Source organism: Eubalaena glacialis, chromosome 6, assembly GCF_028564815.1.
Source record: "Eubalaena glacialis isolate mEubGla1 chromosome 6, mEubGla1.1.hap2.+ XY, whole genome shotgun sequence".
In the NCBI taxonomy this organism is placed as follows: Eukaryota; Metazoa; Chordata; class Mammalia; order Artiodactyla; family Balaenidae; genus Eubalaena; species Eubalaena glacialis.
The window spans coordinates 29,332,727-29,351,417 of NC_083721.1; the positions used below are offsets into that span (position 1 = coordinate 29,332,727).

General features: G+C 36.6%; 1 protein-coding gene across 1 annotated transcript in view; it reads left to right on the top strand.

Annotated features, from left to right (window-relative positions):
- Positions 1-3,804, top strand: part of NRIP1 (nuclear receptor interacting protein 1) — a 114,847-nt gene extending 111,043 nt beyond the window's left edge. The window contains exon 4 of the transcript XR_009701333.1: positions 3,763-3,804. The gene's annotated coding sequence lies outside the window, so the exon portion shown is untranslated. The remainder of the gene's footprint in view (positions 1-3,762) is intronic.
- The last annotated feature ends 14,887 nt before the right edge of the window (positions 3,805-18,691 follow it).

An 18,691-nucleotide genomic window follows, 5' to 3' on the forward strand; every position in this document is an offset into this window, starting at 1 on the left:
CCCCTTCCCCCCCCCCCCAATATTCTCTGCTTTAGCTCCTCTCTGATGTATCTAGATAACAGTATCTGATGCACATTTCCTGAGTTGTTTCACAGATGGAAGACATAACTACTTGATGACCATGAACACATAGCCCCCAGGCCTACTGGAGCCTGAGGATTACTAATGTTAACCCCTGTGACATCACCCTGTTACCTCACCATCAACCAAGCAGAGAACTGTGCACAAGCTGATCACATATCCTGAGACTCCCCTCTCTCACCTGGCCTTTAAAAGTGCTTTCCTGAAACCCATCTGGGAGTTCGGCTTTTTTCCGCGCTCGCTACTTTTATGGTGCTTTACAATAATCGCTGCACTTTCCTTCACCGCAAGGCAGTGTCAATAGATTGGCTTTATTGCCCGCAGGCAAGTGGACCCAAGTTTGGTTCAGTAACAGAAGTCCAGATTTAGGAGTCAGATGCGGTTGCAAACAGGGTAGTAGGGGTTTGAGAAAGTGACATTTGAGCGGTGACTTGAAGGAGGGAGAGATTAGTCTTGTGGTTATCTCGGGGAAGAGCAGTTCAGACACTGGCTCTGACCAGGGCAATGATTCTAAGGCAGGAGCAAGCCCAATCCACCCCAAGAACCGCAAGGGCACCACGTGTAGCTGAGTGAAGTGAGCGATGGGAGAGAGTGGTGGATCTTGCAGAATCTTGTGGTCATTGTAAGGACTTCACCTTTTTTCTGGGTGGAATGAGTAGCCATTTGAAGATTTTGTGCAGAATTATAGTATGGCCTGACCTTCATTTAACAAGATTACCTGATCTGCTCTGTTAAAAGTAGATGTAGTGGAAAGCAAGGATGGAAACAGGGAGACAGGTTAGGAGACCCTTATGGCAATCCAGTAGAAAAATGATTCTTGCTTGTATTAGGATGGTAGCAACAGAAGTGCAAGTCGGAGAAGTTTTCTTCTTCTTCTGAGTATATTTTAAGGTGGAGACAAGATTTTCTAACGGATTTGAGTGAAAGTTGTTAAACCCTATCAACTCTAGGATAATAAATACACATTAAGAGCAAAAATAAATATCACTAAATGTAAAATTCTCATTTCTAATCTAAGTCAATTGCATGGAAATTTAACATTCGGTTACTGAAAAATATTTCGTCTCACATGGAATGGAAACACAGCAGACAAGTCAAACAAATGTTTATTTATTTTTAAGAAGTTATACCATTATTCCCTTTTAATCCCATCAGCACAAGGGTAGGTGGGAGAATTTGACAGCCATAAGACTTCATTTATCTAGGAGCAATTCATAAATGCTCAGAACAGTGTAAAACTAACAATACAGTTCTCTCTTGTTGTTTTTCTAAAACTAATTTGACCGAACCTAAATGAAACTTTTAGTGATAATAGCATTTTTGGGGGCAAAATATGGATAAAAGAGGGAGAATTCGAGTTAATAATTTCGGGTTCAAAATATCTGCCAAAAATCAGTAATAGTTGCTTAGGTTTGACCTAGAAACTTTGCAGAACAGCTTAGAAGATTTCATAGCATTCCATCATTGGTCATTTGGGGGTTCCCAAGATAATAATTACATTAAGCGTACGTGTGTGGTGTGTGTGCCCAAGTTTAACGTTGGCAAATCAAACTAGGTGAGGTGCTACGGAGTGTAGGTACTCGTGAGACAAGGGTGATTGTTGAAAAAACAGTGTGTAAGTCTACATAGCATTTTAGTTTTCCATTGTATTTTGTGAGCTTGGACTATAAGAGTAAAGACAGTGATGTATGTAGCACTTTTCCTTTGTGTATGAGATGTATTTATTGGCAACCCCCAGGCTATAATGAATTCAATAAACACTGCAAGGAAAGCAAAGGTATTTGCAAGCTTTTAAAAGTTAAATCTCTGAGAAAAAGCACTCTTATTAGACCTGTAGGGGAGGAAAAAGTTTTCCTTGCCCCTCTTAGGGTGCCTGACTGGGTCTGGGAAAATTAAACTGATAAAGACAGATTAAGAGGAGAAAGCATCCACATTTTATTGAATTTTTACCTGTATATGGGAGTCTTTACAAGACAATGAAGACTCAAAGAAGTGACCAGAGCAGGGTCTTTTAGACACAGAAACAATAAATTTGTGAAGAATTGGCAAGACAGGAATTTGGGTTAGGAGTAGTAAATGATGAAGAAGTAACTAGGAAGATAAGGGTTAGTTTAACAAGGTTTGTGTAGATTTCTCTGCCCCCCAATTCCCTGTTTCTGGTGATTAGAATGTCTTCCTTCCTCTTGGTACAGGGAGGGTACATTTCACGTGGGAGTTTTATGACCTGTTTCAGGGAAGAAGGGCAAGGAGGGCAGGTCAGAGTTGACCTATCTGCTTCTGCCATTTTCTCAAACTCCTTCAGCTTAAAATATCCAACATGCCAAGGTACCATATTCTGGGATAGCATGGCCTGAACCTCATCAGATCTTTCTTAGAGAATGCGTCAAATTGTGAATTAAATACTTCTGTCCATTCCCCATTTACTGATCCAAATGTAGGGCTTTTTCCTGAGATACTTGGTTTTTACTTTTATTTTTGCTTATTACATATATGGAATATTCTTACATTTCCAAAAATTCAACAAATATTTAAAGACTGCAAACTAAGTACTAAGTTCTGCATATGCACTGGTGACTAAGATGAACATGACCCCTCTTCTCATGAAGTTTTTTCTTATTTTATTCAAATGTTCATGGAATTTATGGAAATGTCCACAGAGGATGCAGTGAGCTAGAATATCAGAGTTTTAAATCTGGGAGAAATCCTTACAACTTACAGACGATGAAACCAAGGCACAAAACTGTTAAACGACTTGACCTAGGTTATGCAGTAGCAGAGTCAGGGAGAGAATGCAGGTTTTTCAACCTTCTATGTTCCGCACTCAACCACAGAGTTACAGTTGGTTGGGAGCAGAAGATAAGAGGGCAGCGTGGGGGGAATCTCTTAAGTTAATTAGCTAAATTTCCAGCAAGACAGATACAATTTTAAAGATTAAATCAGATGAATACATAAGAACATAAATGGATCTTGGAACAGACCCACCTTATTTTGAGAACCTGTTTTAGTGATGCAACCGAGCATAAATAATGTGAATCCTGTCCAGACATGTCCCAGTATTGCAGAGCTGCTGCTCTGTCCCCACCCTCTCTAAGAAGCAAAGTAAAAATCCCCATTATGGCTGCTACTGTGGCTCTGAAGTGGTTCCCATTACGGGAAAATCCCAGTCTTCATTCTTGCCCACTACTCAGAGGGCACAATTATGGAATATGTATTTTGTCCTTTCCCAATCATGCTGAGAAGTAGTTTAGCAAGTGATGGATAGTAGAATGTAGTGGGAAGATTGTGGACCCTGTAGGCCACCCTCTGAGTTGAAAGCTTGGCTTTCCCCTTACTGGTTGTGTGAACTTGAATGAATGACTTAACACCTCTGCTCCTTAGTTTGATTGCATAAAAGATGGGGATCATAATGTAGTTCTTGTGATGATTAATATACGTAAATCACTTAGACTAGTGTCTGGAACATAGTAAGATCTAAATACTTGCTATTTTTAGAATAAACACCGACATTTGTGCAGTATGGATTGGGGCTACAAATAGATACCTTCGAGGCAACATTGTGTTGTGTGTGTGTGTGTGTGAGTCTGTGCATGCATGACAGACCCAGCGTTTCAGACAAAAGTCCTATGAAGTAGAGACTCCCAAAGTAATTTTTTTTTTTTTTCTCAATTACCTTTCCATCAGCTCCTAAAAAGCAAATGTTGGGCTTCCCTGGTGGCGCAGTGGTTGAGAGTCTGCCTGCCAATGCAGGCGACACGGGTTCGAGCCCTGGTCTGGGAAGATCCCACATGCCGCGGAGCAGCTGGGCCCGTGAGCCACAACTACTGAGCCTGCGTGTCTGGAGCCTGTGCTCCGCAACAAGAGAGGCCGCGATAGTGAGAGGCCCGCGCACCGCGATGAAGAGTGGCCCCCGCTCGCTGCAACTAGAGAAAGCCCTCGCACAGAAACGAAGACCCAACACAGCCAAAAATAAATAAATAAATAAAATTAAAAAAAAAAAAGCAAATGTTTACCGTGTACAATTGGATTACTCCCACAAATTAGTAGACCTTAAATAGTTTTTCTGCTTTATATATACATAAAAAAATCAAAACCAAAAACAATCCAACACGCAAATCCTAAAAACCAAAGTACCAAGGTCTTTCAAGCATTTTGTGTGGTGCTATTAAATCTAGAGTTTCTGCTTCCCTTCTCTACATAGCAGGAGATCTCAAAGTTTGGTGCTGTATGAGATACATTGCTGGATCGTCCAGCCCCTACAGTTCTCAAACAAAGAACCCATGTCACCCCATTCAGTTAGGCACTGACTCTATATGTTCTTGTTTTCTGATGAAATCATTTGCTGTTGTTGGTAGAATAAGTGTCTGGACATATGCAGGGGCCGGGGGTCTTGCTGGATATATCAATACCTCTATTTCTAATCTTGCCTCTTCTTTTTCAAGGACTGTATTCAATACATGAGGAATCTACTACAGGGGTTTTCTATGTGCTGTTTGACAAAGCTGAGTATTTGCTCATTCTTGCAAACTCAGTATTTTCCATTTTATTTAAATAATTTCAAGCCCTTATAGGAGAAGAATAGCTAGAACTGAATGTTAGGTAGATTTCAACACATGTCTACCAAGTCATAACTGATTTTACAGATGTATTAGATTAAATCTACTGGGGAGCTTTCATTTTTTATTTCATGTGGGTTTCATAAAAGATAATGCAGATTATAGAGAAATTGGAATAGTTTTGCTATTCACATTGTATGTATGAATGATATCTGTGCCTATTCAGCTAATTAACAGTTAAATTTACTAAAATATCAATAATTGTCTGATGATAACTTCAAAAGCACACATCTGTAAAAGAGCAACCATCTCTCAAAACTTAAACAAATTACTTTAAAGTGTGTCATAGTGTCAAAAAGACTCCAGGTACAATGTACTTAAATGAATACTATCTCTGGGTACCCCAGGGATCTTGTTTTTCTTTCAAGTCTATCCTTGCCTCACCCTCCCCAGGACTCTTCATTGGACCAACTAAGGAGAGACAAGCTAGTTTTGTAAATGGCTGCATTTTATGATGGAATGCTAATAAAATTACCTGTGATCGTCCTTTTCTGAATTTCTTTTTATTTTGTCTAAATGGATTTAAGGGAAGACAAATTTCTACACATCAGGGCACATTCGTCATCTAAACAAACATGGAATGTTTTTCAGATTAGAGTTTATACCAGAATGCATGAATCAGACGTTTGCAAAATCCAGATGACTCTGCTAGAGCCCAATACTCCAGTAATGGTTGGCCTGGGAGTTTTTTAGGGCTTTTTCAAGTGCATTTTAGTGGAGCCCCTGAATAAACTTAGCTTGAAGAAAGTTGAAGACACATGGCAGCCTGTACTGTGTAGCAGATCTAATAATCTCCTTTAGCTTTGGAGAGTTGTAAATTGTCAGAGAATTCTTGGCATTGTGACACGATGTAGCATATATGGTAACATAATATACGAATAGACAAATAGCTAGAAAACATTTCAGCAAAGGTAGTGCATCCTTGGCAGAAAATGATTTCATTTGGCATCAACCTCAAATGTACAAGAGGAAGACTGAAAGCATGATAATTTCAAATCGGTATTTTCTATAAGATCCATATTCTTACATTGTGATTGAGAAGCTAAAGATCCTATTCTTCTAATACGTACTTTTAAAATTTAAACAGATTTTTAAAAATTTGTATTTTTCTATTGACATTTAGGATTTAAAATGTCTGTATCTGTTCCCCCAACAGGGCAAGAATCTTACCTCATTTTCATTTTCTTCTTCATTACTGTTACTGCCTTTCATATTGAGTTTAACTGGAGTTTATTATGCTTTTGGTTTTCCACTGCCCATCGACAATTATGTAGGCATTACTATGAATCTGCTGCTATTCTTTTGTATATTTGGAATATATAATGCCTTTTTTGGGGGGATTCGTTGTTTATTTGTTGGTGTATATTCTCAACTAATTCTTTCAGGGATTGCTTAACTTGGTAAACACTCTCAGGCTTTGATTTTCTGAATATTTGTTTATATTATCTTTTACTTTAAATACCAGTTTGGCCGAGTGAATTAGAGGTTTGAAATAATTCCCCCCTTTAATTTAGAAGATAGTAATCTCTACCTTCTAGTATTGAATTATGCTCATGAGAAGTTGTGCTCATGGCAGGCTGATTTTTCAGGGGTTTTGGCTCATTTAAAGTCTAGCTTAGTACTTTTAATTTGAAGATTCATGCTTTCTTCAGGCCTGAGAAATTTTCAGTTGCTATTTATTTGATGATATATTTCTCTGCATTTTCTCTTTTCTCTCATTCTGTAGTTTCTATAATCTGGGTTTTGGAATTTCTGGATATATACTTCATATCTGTTAACTCTACACTTACATTTTTCCTCCTTGGTCCATACGTTTTGCTTCATGTGAGAATGTCTCAGCTCAATTTTTCAACCCATTAATGCACTACATAGTATGTATTACTGCTATTATTGCCTACCTAATGAATTTTTCATTTCGGTTTTGTTTTTATTCTAAGAGCTCTAGGGAATATATTTTCATAGATGCAATGTTCTTTCAGATCTAACTATATACTTATTCTAAATCTTTTTGTTAGCTTTATTAACTGTTTTTCTAGGGGGGGTTCATTCTTTTTGCTATTGCTTGGCTTTTATATTGTAGACTTTCTTAAAATGATTAGCGCTTCTTGGCTGTCTTTAGCTTTGATTTTGATAATCACCATTCCTGTGCCTTTTGTATTTCTGTAATCTACCTCCAGTGCATAGAGGAAGCATTTGGAATGGAAGCTTGTCTTCCAAGTGTGAAAGTACCCACCATTCCCCGAAATCAGTAGCTACCTGATCACTATAAGACCTCCCCAACCCCAGTACTCTTCTTTAACCAGTTGTTAAAGCCCACATAGCACAAAAGAAGGAGAAAGGAAGAAATTGACTAGCCCACTGCTCCAAGTGCAGGTCTCCAATTAAGATTCTTTCTAAATGTTCCAGAGTTTTCCTTTAATTCTTGGAATTACTGATACTAGGCTTAGAGATCTTCAAACCTCTTACCTCCACAGCATATGTTATAACCTCTTACCTCCTACATATGTTATAACTAATAGTTTCTTCCAGTTTTGTTTTGCTAAAGATCTGATTGTATATGCTCCTATAGCTCAGAAACTCCAAAACTTTGTGGTTCATTGATTTTACTTTTTATACTTTTTTTTTTTTAATAAATTTATTTATTTATTTTTGGCTGTGTTGGGTCTTCGTTTCTGTGCGAGGGCTTTCTCTAGTTGTGGCAAGCGGGGGCCACTCTTCATCACGGTGTGCGGGCCTCTCACTATCGCGGCCTCTCTTGTTGCGGAGCACAGGCTCCAGACGCACAGGCTCAGTAGTTATGGCTCACGGGCCCAGTTGCTCCGTGGCATGTGGGATCTTCCCAGACCAGGGCTCGAACCCGTGTCCCCTGCATTGGCAGGCAGACTCTCAACCACTGCACCACCAGGGAAGCCCCTTTTTATACTTTTAAAATTACTTTTTGTACTTTTTAAAATACTTCTTTTTTCGGTTGTCGTTATCTTGTGTGATTTGGAGTGAGAGGGAGAATATAAATGTGTGCTCAGTCTATCCTACACCAGAAATCATCTTTACAAGAAGAGCTTACAAAAGTGAATTTATGTCCCCCCAGTTCAGGGGAAACACTTCAAGAGTTTATCTGGCCTTTAGCACAGGGCTTTACAAATACAGGCATGGTAAATTGTATATCAGAAGCTATCTTGCATTGCAAATATTTTCTTAGGTCTTATCATGAGATAATAAGGTGAAGAGAAGGTTCTTTCAATTCTTTTTTTGACCTTATACCTTGCTATTTGGGGATATTTTTCCTAGCAATGTTCTCATTATAATAAAATTTTCCCACAAGAAATGTGAATCTCCTTACAGTTTATTGTAATTGGTTGATATATTAATTTTTAATGGAGTTCTCATGAGGACAAGGAGACATCCTTTGGGATCATGTGGTGGTTTTATCCTTAGAGAAGATGAAGTCATTTTGAATATAGAGCATCCCTTAACTTGCTTAATGGGATCATTGACCAATAACTTTCTATCGGTGACCTGACTTGACTTCAATGCTGAGTTGTCTGAAATATATGCAAGACTGTGACATTTAATTACAACACAGTTTTCAGAAATAGCTTCATTACATGCTAGCCACTGGATCATGTACTTTTGGCAGTGGATATGGGTTAATTTCAACAATGCAAACTTCTTTTTTTAAACCGCAGTTACAGACAGAGAGCACAGAAACTCCCTGTGCTACTCTATGTGGCTATTATCCTAGAGTAATAAATGAGAAGCCATTGCAGATGTTTGATGAAGTAATGCTGAATATTAACTCCATATTAGTCTCCTTCCCTCTCTTCCTATCTACCTCTTTCTTGCAGCAGGTTGTAAATATCTATGTTGTGTGTCTTTCATGTTTTTGCATGAAAATATCATAACTTCTAAAGTTCTAGAGGTCTTTAGAAAATTGCAAATAATAAAATTATCTCTGGAGTCCGTACAGTTTTTAAAATTTGATTTGGTACTCCCATCGTTTCTTTTAATAACTCAGACTGATTTAATACTTTCTTATTTCTAAGGGAATGGACCTATAGTAGAAAAACTAGTTTAACAATTGATTCAACACTATTGGATTCAAAATTATTATTGACGAAGACAGATCAATCCAAAAAGAATATTTGATTTTCTACAACAAATCTGACTTTGACATTCACATTCAGTTCAACCAGAACATATTGTGCTTCTCCTAAATGCATGTTAGCTCTATAATGCTAGGTCTCTGCTTAATAAACATGGGAGTGGTGATCCTTATTCTATTTTAGCAATGAGAAGAAAAAGTTTAATAAGTTCACCCAAGTCAGACAATCAGTCATTGGTAGGTCCAAGGTTAAAATTTAGGAATTCTGGCAGAAATGCAAAGAGAACTCCCCAACGACTAAAAATCTAGTCACAAGGCTATCAGTCAAGAAAGAGATGGCCCATGGTTCAGAAAACTGGAGGCTGGATGAAAATTACAAAGAAATCTCCAGAGTATCACTGGTGGTAAGATTCCCAAGTACAACTGAAGGGAAATTCCTGATCCCATTATCAAATAATTTGAAGTTAGTGGTGAACTGAATATAAACCTGCAAAAAATGTCTAAACACAGCTTGATACTGGATTAGATTAACCCAGCTCAACAAATTTGCCCTCTGATAGAAGAAAGGGCATGATTTTTCTGTGGAAAAATAATGTTTTACTTTAGTCATTACTGTTTTTCTACATGCTATGTCCAAAATACAATAAAAAAGTATGAGGCAGGTGATGAAAGAAGAAAACCTAATCCATGTTAAAGAGAGAAAATAGTCAATAGAAGCAAATACTAAGATGTTCCATGTGTTGGAATTATCAGAAAGAGACTTTAGTTATGATCAATATGTGGAAAGGATGAATTACATGTGTGAATAGATGAGGAATGTTATTAGAGACATGGACATTTTTATGAAGTCTAATGGAAATGCAAGAAATGAAATATATGTTACAAGAAGTGAAGAATTCATTTAATGGGTTTATTTACAACTGGACTGAGCACAAAAAAGAATTAGTGAACTTACAGATAGGTCAGTAGAAATTATCCAGAATGAAACACACAGAGAAAAAAAATAAAACAGTGAAAATAATGGAGTAGAGTATCTTGAGAGCAATGGAACAAAATCAAATGATGTAACATATGCGTAATTGGTGTCTAAGGAGAGGAGAGACAGAATGGGGCAGAAGAAATGTATGAAAAGAAAATGAACAAAAATTTTCCAAAATTAATGAAAAACATCGAAGAAGCCCAACAAATCTTAAGTGGAGTACATACAAAGAAATCTTCCATTTAGTACATTATAGACAAAGTACCATAAACCAAACATAAAAGAATACATTAAAAACAGACAAATAAAGAAGACAATGGCAAAGAGGGGAATGATGATAAGCACTCTATCACAAACAGTAAAGGCTAGAGGAGAATAGAACAACATCTTTAAAATGTTAAAAGAAAAAATTTTTCAGCCTATTATTCATATTGTGTAAAGGTAACCTTAAAAAATGAAGATGAAATAAAGACAGTTTCAGAGGGAAAAAAGGTTGAGAGTTTGTCTGTAGCATATCTGTGCCACAAAAAATGCTTAAAGATGTTCTTTGAACTGAAGAGAAATTATACCACATGGAAGCCAGGATCTGCAAGAAAAAACAAAGAGCACCAGAAAGAGAAAATATATACGTAAATATTTGTATGGCTGTCACCACCTCTATTCCACATTGACCAGAAATTTTATTTACTACAATAAGACCAGAAAAAGAAATGAGACATAAAGATTCAAAAGGAAGAAATGAATCTGTCATTAATCACAAGTGGCATAATTATGTGTGTATAAAACTCCATGGAATAATATACAAAAATATACAAATATACAAAATAATAACTACTAGAACTAAAAACTGACTTTAGCAAATTCTCAGATATAGGTCCAAAATTCAAAATCAGCTATATTTTCTAATTTTTAACAATTGTAAAATGAAATTTAAAAATACCATTTAAATAGCCTCAAAACCCCTTAAATATTTAGAAATAAACCTAACAAAGGATGAGCAAATTATAAAACATTACTGAAAGAAACTTTAATGTACCTAAATAAATACCATATTCATGAATTGGAAAGCTCAGTATTGTTAAGATGTCCATTTCCCCAAAATTATTTATAGATTTTATACAATTTCAATAAAAATATCAGCAGACTTTTTAGAAGAAATTACAAATCAGTCCAAAAATACAAAGGACCTAGGATAGCCAAAGCAATATTGATGAAGAAGAACAAAACTGATGGGTTTACACTACTTGATTTCAGGACTTAATACAATGTCACAGTAATCAAGTCAGTGTGGTATTGGCATAATAATAGACAAATAGATTGATGGAATAGAATTTTAAAAATCCAGAAATAGGCACATACACGTGAATGTGATATATACACACATTATATGATGTATACACACATATACAGGTTATATGCACACACATATATATATAAATATATAATATATACATACACAAATATACTTATATCTGACCAAAATGGCAAGTCACATTAGTGAGAAAGAGAAAATTCTTTCTAGCATGATGCAGCAACTGGCTATCCATTAGAAAAAGATTGAACTTTGACCTTACCTCACTCAATACACCAAATATTATTTGGAGATGGACCATGAATGAAGAGTGGCAGAATCTACCCCCCACCCCACCCAAATATGCCATGTTGGCAAAAGGAATATTTTGAGCTAAAGACACTTGAAAAACAGCAGGTATAAGAAGAACACTCTGACCTCCCTTTTCTTCCTGAAAGGAAGAGATAACATTTCCATGTGAAAGATGTCCTTCTTATACCAGGAGGAAAGAAATATTCTTATCGCCAGAGATGGGGAGTCAAGGCTGAAAGAAATCTGTACAAACAGACCTTGTTAAAATAACTCTTACCTTTCTTTAGTCTCTCTATACCTTTACTTTTCTACAATTGTCTCTCTTTGTTCAACCTATTGCATAAACACTTAGGCCTAGCTGCTTCTCTGGGTCTTCATTTTTTTTTATGGGGCTCCCACGTACATGTAAAAATATATCTGTATTTTTTCTCCTGTTAATTTGCCTTATGTCAATTTAATTCTCAGAACTAGCTGGGGAGCCTAAGAGGATAAAGTTTTGCCTCCCCTACATGAAATTAAATATACAAATTACAATAAAAAATCTTCTAGAAGAAAACAAGTAAAGATATCTTTGCCACTCTGGGGTATGCAAAGATTTATTAGACAATTTTAAAAATACCACTGAAAAAAATGTTTTGATTTCATTAAAATTAAAAATTTCTGGAAAGAAAATGAATAGACAAGCAACAGATTGGGAAAATATTCTTATCATTTTTATTTCACGAATAACTCATACCCAGAATATATAAAAAACTTTTAAAAGCCGGCAATAAAAAGTTAAACAATCCAATTAAAAAATGGGAAAGAAGACTTGAACAGACACTTGGCAAAAGGAAATGTAGGAATGAGCCATCATCCCACATGTGAATGAGGGTGATGAACACACGATACTCAACATCATAAGTCTTCAGGCAGATGCAATTTCAGTACAATGAGATAGCATTTCACACCCACTGGAATGGCTAAAAACTGACACTACCAAATAGTGGTGAGAATGAGGAGTAACTGAAATACTCACAGATTGTTGTTGGTAGTGTAAAATGTCACAACTATTTTGGAGAATCGTTTGCCAATTTCTTAAAAGTTAAATGTTCTATGTAACAGGAGTCCCACTCCTAGATGTTTAACCAAGTGATGTGAAAACATATGTCTACAAAAAGCCTTGTATAAGAATGATCAGAGAAAACCCAGAAGCAATCTAAGTATCTCAGGAAAATGGATGAGCAAATTCTGTTATATTCATACAATGAAATATTAGTCAGCAAGAAAGAGGAATGAGCAAGTGATATATGCAACAGCATGAATGAATCTCAAAAACATAATATTGAGCAAAAGAAGCCAGATATAAGATGCATATGGTAAGTTGCTTCAAGGATAGGCAAAAATAATGGATGGCTATAGAATTTAGTCCAGTGGGGTTTGACTGGAAAGGAGTATGAGGAAAATGTCTGGGGTGATTGAAATGTTTTATATCTGGTTTGGGTGGTGTTCCATTGGAGTATACACCACTTGTCAAAACTCACACGAGTGAACACTTAAAATGTGCATATTATACTTTAATTTTAAAATTACATAATTTTCCCAAAGTAAAAGAAAAACAACAACAATTTCAGGCATCATGACTCCTTATGAACTGTCTTTTTTAAACACTTGGTTTTCCTCTAATAAGTGTGTTTTCAAGCCAATACTATGAAGAACGTAGGATTTGCTCAGAGTATCTGTGGTGGAAAGAAAAGCTTAGGTCGGCACCACCTGTTTCTGGCACTCTTCTGACTAGACACCAGGATGCCTGCTGGCTTATTCCAGCTTTTCTGAACACAGGGAAAGCGGCAATAATACCCATGAGCCTCATGCTTGCAAGATGGACACCATATGTTTTCACCGTCGTTTCGGAGCTGTTCTCATCTATCTCTTTCTTCTGCCCTTCTATCATCTGAGGTCTGGTGACCCCGAGAAATTTAATATAAGAAGCCACCATGAATGAAATGGTAATTTTTTAAATCTAACACAAAAGGAAGACATATACGTGAACGTTTATTCTCTTCAGTTATCCAATAGCTGTTACTTACCAAATTATCACCAAAACTTTCAAACTGTGTCTTAAAATGAATATCGATGCTTTTTATGGATAGTTGTGAAAACTGATTAAGAACTGCACAGATTATTCAAAGATATCATTTACACATGATAGGAATTCTTAATAAAATATATTGAGTGTCAGAGAAATAGCAACATGGGGCAGAATTTTCAGAAAAAAAAAAAAAAGAAACAGATTAGTACTTAAAGAAGACACTCAAATAAGAAAATTACATTTTTAAGGTGGGATTGTGATGGGTTATTGAGCTGGGTCTTTGGTTGTTTAAACTGACCAGATTAGGAATTAATCACAAAATAATTTATGTAGAACCTGAGATTTCAGGCTATAGCTGCTAAATATGAAATGTACCTTCTTGCCTCCCTTGGGTTCCATTTGTGGGATTTCAGAAGAATTTATCGACAAAGCTCTGTGCTTTTGGCCACAGGCATCTGTTTATAGTGTCTTGTCCTGGAGATATTTGAAGTGCCTGGAGGAAGAGGGTGAAAAGTCTTGTGTGTGAAGGATGATATTGGTAAGGATGGACAGAAGGTAGAGTACAATATTTGCAGACTGGTTCTGGGGGTTTGGGCAAGTTTTAGAATTTAATTCTAAGTGCAAGCCCAAAGAAACATAATTCTATTGGCTACGTTATTTTTTCTTTTTGACAAATTGCCCCTTATTTGTGGAGCTAATCTCTTCTCAGCCACTAAAAATAATTACTTGCCTTTTGAACCACACACCGTAGTACTAAGACAATGTAATTTACTTATGAGGAAAAGAACCCGTATGTAGTTTTAACACTGTATTTGATGCCTACAATTTTAGAATCTCTGAGGAGTGAAAAACAATTCGTTTGAGTTTTTCAATCTACTGCCATCTTTTGTGTGGGAAATCTACCTCCCCCAAAGCCTCAGGAAATAGTTTCTCTCTCTTACTTCATACATAGAAATGACTTCTGTTCCTCATTTATTTTATTGTTTTATCCAATCTCGTACTCTCTCTCTAGCTCCTACTTTTTTCTTCAGCCCACTCTAACTTTCAGCTTTTTGATGTGTGTGACTATAACTATTTATATGTCCAGTTTTGGATCAGTGTGTTCTTAGGTGGTTACAAAATATGCTGCACCCAAGAATAATTAGTAAAAAAAAAAAAAAAAAAAGGAATGCCACATGAAAGTAAATATTATTTGGAAAAGAAGTATTAAGACTTTGAGAAGAGATTTCCATGCCTCATTTGCAAATGAGATGTGATTGGGATTCAGATGGCACAGAGTGAACACCTTAAGCAAGTTGGGGTGTGGAGAGCAAAACATCTTAAGTCTTGCTGCGCTTCTCCAGTTCAGTGTGACCCACCGACCTCTCATAGCTCGCTCTGGATGCTGCTGGAATGCAAAAGCCACATAGCTTGCACTCACACACACATTCTGTATTCCCATATTTCTAACCTTTGGTAAAGCAGCATTCTCCTCTTGCCATCTTCTCAGGAACTTGGAATTTGTCAGGGGTCACAAATTTAGATGACCCTGGTGATGTTAGGCCAGTTTCCCCCTCCCCAGGCTCTGCAAACTTTCACATAGTTCACTGTGGCCTTGATGATCCGTGGAAAGTTCTACTTATTAAAACATCAAGAGTAGAATAACTGGTTTTGTACTTGCAAAGCCGGAGTGAGTTTATCTGTACTTTGTCACTCCGTCTGATTATCATCTTTATTATTCAGGTATTTGCGAGCATGAAGTGTGTATGGATGGGAGCTTTTTAGGTGGTTGATGCTTTCTGCTTGCTTATCTGGTTGCCAAGGAAATTGGAAAGCCACTCTGGGCTCCTTTATTCACTTTCCATCAGAGTTTGTTTATTATTCAAGGTTTGCTTTGTTCCTGAGTTAGTTTTATGTTCCATAAAGCCTGATACTTCTCAGAGTGAAATTTGAAGTTCATCTTTTTTGTTGCTTGCCTACTAAAATCCCAGGGCTAGGCAAGAATAGACCCGAAACTTCTGTGAGCATAACATACAGAATCAGGCTTGTTCTCACAGTATTCGAAGTCTCACTAGGTGCTCGCTTGGTTGTCTCGGACCTATGTTTCTCGCAAATGCCATCTGACTGGTGATACTTTAGAAGCCTCAAAGGAGTGCTCTCAAATATAATGAGCTTTGCTTGCTTTGGCCTGGCCTGTAATAATCCAAAGGTATTTCAGGTATTACTTCACCGATGGTAATTCTGACCCATATACTCTACAGCAACTTTTGTGGCCATGAAATGCTGCACATATATGAGATGATACCCTTTATAATGCAGATATTTGAGATGATATTCCTTCATATCAAAATTTTGATTGTCTATAATCAGTACATTTTTCTTACTGTGAACATTTTAGGCAACTACGGGAGCATAGGTTCACAGTTTAAAAAGAACATAAGGATGTAGGAATGTAGCTGATAAGAATTTATATTACATGGATTAGGATATATTACCTTGGCCTTAAACTACTTGTAGTAAAACACTAAGCTAACATGAATGGTAAGTGACATGATGTGAATCCCCTTCTGTAACTTATTGTCAGGAATTTACTCTAAATATCCACATGGTTACTCTAAAGCAATGGTTCTCAACTCAGGAGAAGGAGGAGTGGTGGGGAGGGAAGATTTTGTCCCCCAGGGAGCACTGAGCCATGTCTGGAATCATTTTTGGCTGTCACAGTTGGGGGCAGGGATGTTAATGGCATCTGGTGGGCAAAAGCTGGGGATATCGTTGAACATCTTATGGTGCCTAACACAGCACCCACCCCACCCCCAGCAATGACTTATCCAGCCCCAAACACCAATAATTTTGAAGTAAAGCAACCCTGCTTGAGAGACGACATCTCAGAGAAATGATGTCCCTTGGAAAAATAAGTAAGTTAAATACAATTATGAAAGAAGGAAAACTTAGCTCATAAGTCCACCACCTTATTGCAGCCATGTCTGTATCTGTGTTAGCCTTTGACCCCTCACCGCACTGCACATTTTCACTGTATTACAATTGTAGTACTCTCGCCACTTTTGACATTGGTAAGGCTTGACTTTTGAAACATGTATTTTATAGTTCAGAAAACAAGTTAAATAGCTAGGAGAGACAGAAGACGCAAGCTTGAGCATGGCAGAGTTGAAAGACAGTGGAATGTACCTCTTAGGGCCTCTCTAGGCTTCAGGATTTGTGGCCCACATTCTATAACCTAATATCATATTGAATAATTATTTTAGAAGCTGCAAAACACCCGAGTCAGCAGTCTTTGCCACTGAACACAGTGGAAGCGAGAAACATTTTGTGTAAAGAAGTTTGGCTGAGTTGATATAATTTAAGGGTTAGTAGAATGGTTTTATGTCAAATTCAAGTTCTAAAATTTAAACCGAAATATTATTTTACTGCATTTCGTATCAAAAATTTCCCATACAGATCACAGGAAAAAAATGCACAAATATTAATAGTTACAGCTGAATAGCATGGGAGTGGTTATAAAATAATATTTTCAAAAGGAGAGAATCCTTAATAAAATAATATGATACCATAAACGTTAGTAAAATTCCTGTCAAAGCATCTTGCAGAATGGGTCCTTACATAGATGGAAAGAATTAGCTACAAGAAATCTCATATTTTGATGTATCTTTTTAAAAGTGTATGTTTGAGTTAGTTGCAAGTATTTTGCTTTAGTTATCAATGGTGGATTGAACTACATCTGGAGCAACATTTTTTTTTCTTGCTAAATGTAAATAATTGAATTCTGTAGATTTTTTGTTTTCATTATGTAATGAAACACACATACACAGGTGTATGTATGTTTGTCAGGAGCAGAATTCAGGATGTTACTAATTTTGAAAGCGAGGGCAAAAAAATCATCTCAAAAAAAACTTGAAAGTATGATGTGTAACAAAATTAATAGCTCGCAAAATTAAATATATCCCAAAGGATACATCCACACAGAACTTTTCCAGTATTCACCTTACCTCTTTATGATATTGCCCAATTTAATTGCCTTTCCTGATTTACTTCTGACTTGCTTTTTTGGTTATTTCTAAATCAAATTTATACTCAGAAGATGAACATACATTACCATCTGAACATTCAAAAAAATGTGGCACAGAAAATGAAAGCCATCTTCAAAAAGAAACTCTAAAAAATGTTTGGAGCAATGGCGACCTTATTAGAATAAGTGTGCAGTCTCCCAAATGGATGCTTTAAAAGCAACACGTATACTTGGATGTGTAAATTCTGATGGTTTTTTACCTCATGCTAGTTTATGTCTTATAATTTTCCTAGTAGTGCATTTCTTTCTTGGGAATGTTTATAGACCAAAGACTGCTTGTTACCCCACCAGCCAGCATGCTTACACACGCACGTACACACACACACAAATAGATACATACACAAACACACACACGGAATTTAGAAACGACACTTTCTGTTTTGTAACTAGGTCAACACAATATTGTGAAATATCCATAGGTAATGACTCTGAAAAAGGGGATGGCACTGATTCAGACTCCGCGAAAGTAACAGAGCCTGACGATCCAGTTTGTGTTTAAGATGTCAATCATATCTCTATTTAATTGAGCAGAACTTTGCATCTGAAAATAATACGTAAGTCTCACATCTCTAGCATGATGAAAAATCGGATGGACTCAGAAGATTTTATATTTAGAGAAGAGATTTGTCTCTATTTTGAAAATAATAATCTAAATATTTTCCAAGAACCTAATTTAAAAACTGTTTTCTTCTTTGCTGTGATAATTGAGGATTTATAAAGCGTACATACTATATTCTAAATTTAGTTTTTCTTAATTAGGGAGTTATCATTTTCCGGTACATACTCTTCCTTTTTTATTTTTCCTTTTAGGCTATTGTAACTGTCCTTCATTCAGGTATCTACTTCCCTTTTTTTCTCTGTTTTAGCTCCCACTTTGCAAGTCTTCAGTTGGGTGCCCCTTTTGTCCTGGATCACTCCTGAGTCATCTCACTATTTGGTAGCACACCTGAAATCAGTGGGCCAACTCAACACTTCTGTTGAAAGCTCATTTTTTTCCACTTCCAAGTTCCTTGTACTGTATATCCCATGCATAATTCCAGATGACATAAAATCACACTGGTAAAACAGATTACATCTTGTCGCAGTTATAAACCACTTCGGGCCATCTCTTTAATGTATAACACCTATTAATTCTCTCAGTGGAGTTCACCGCTGGTGTTTATTCTACCGTTTTTCTCT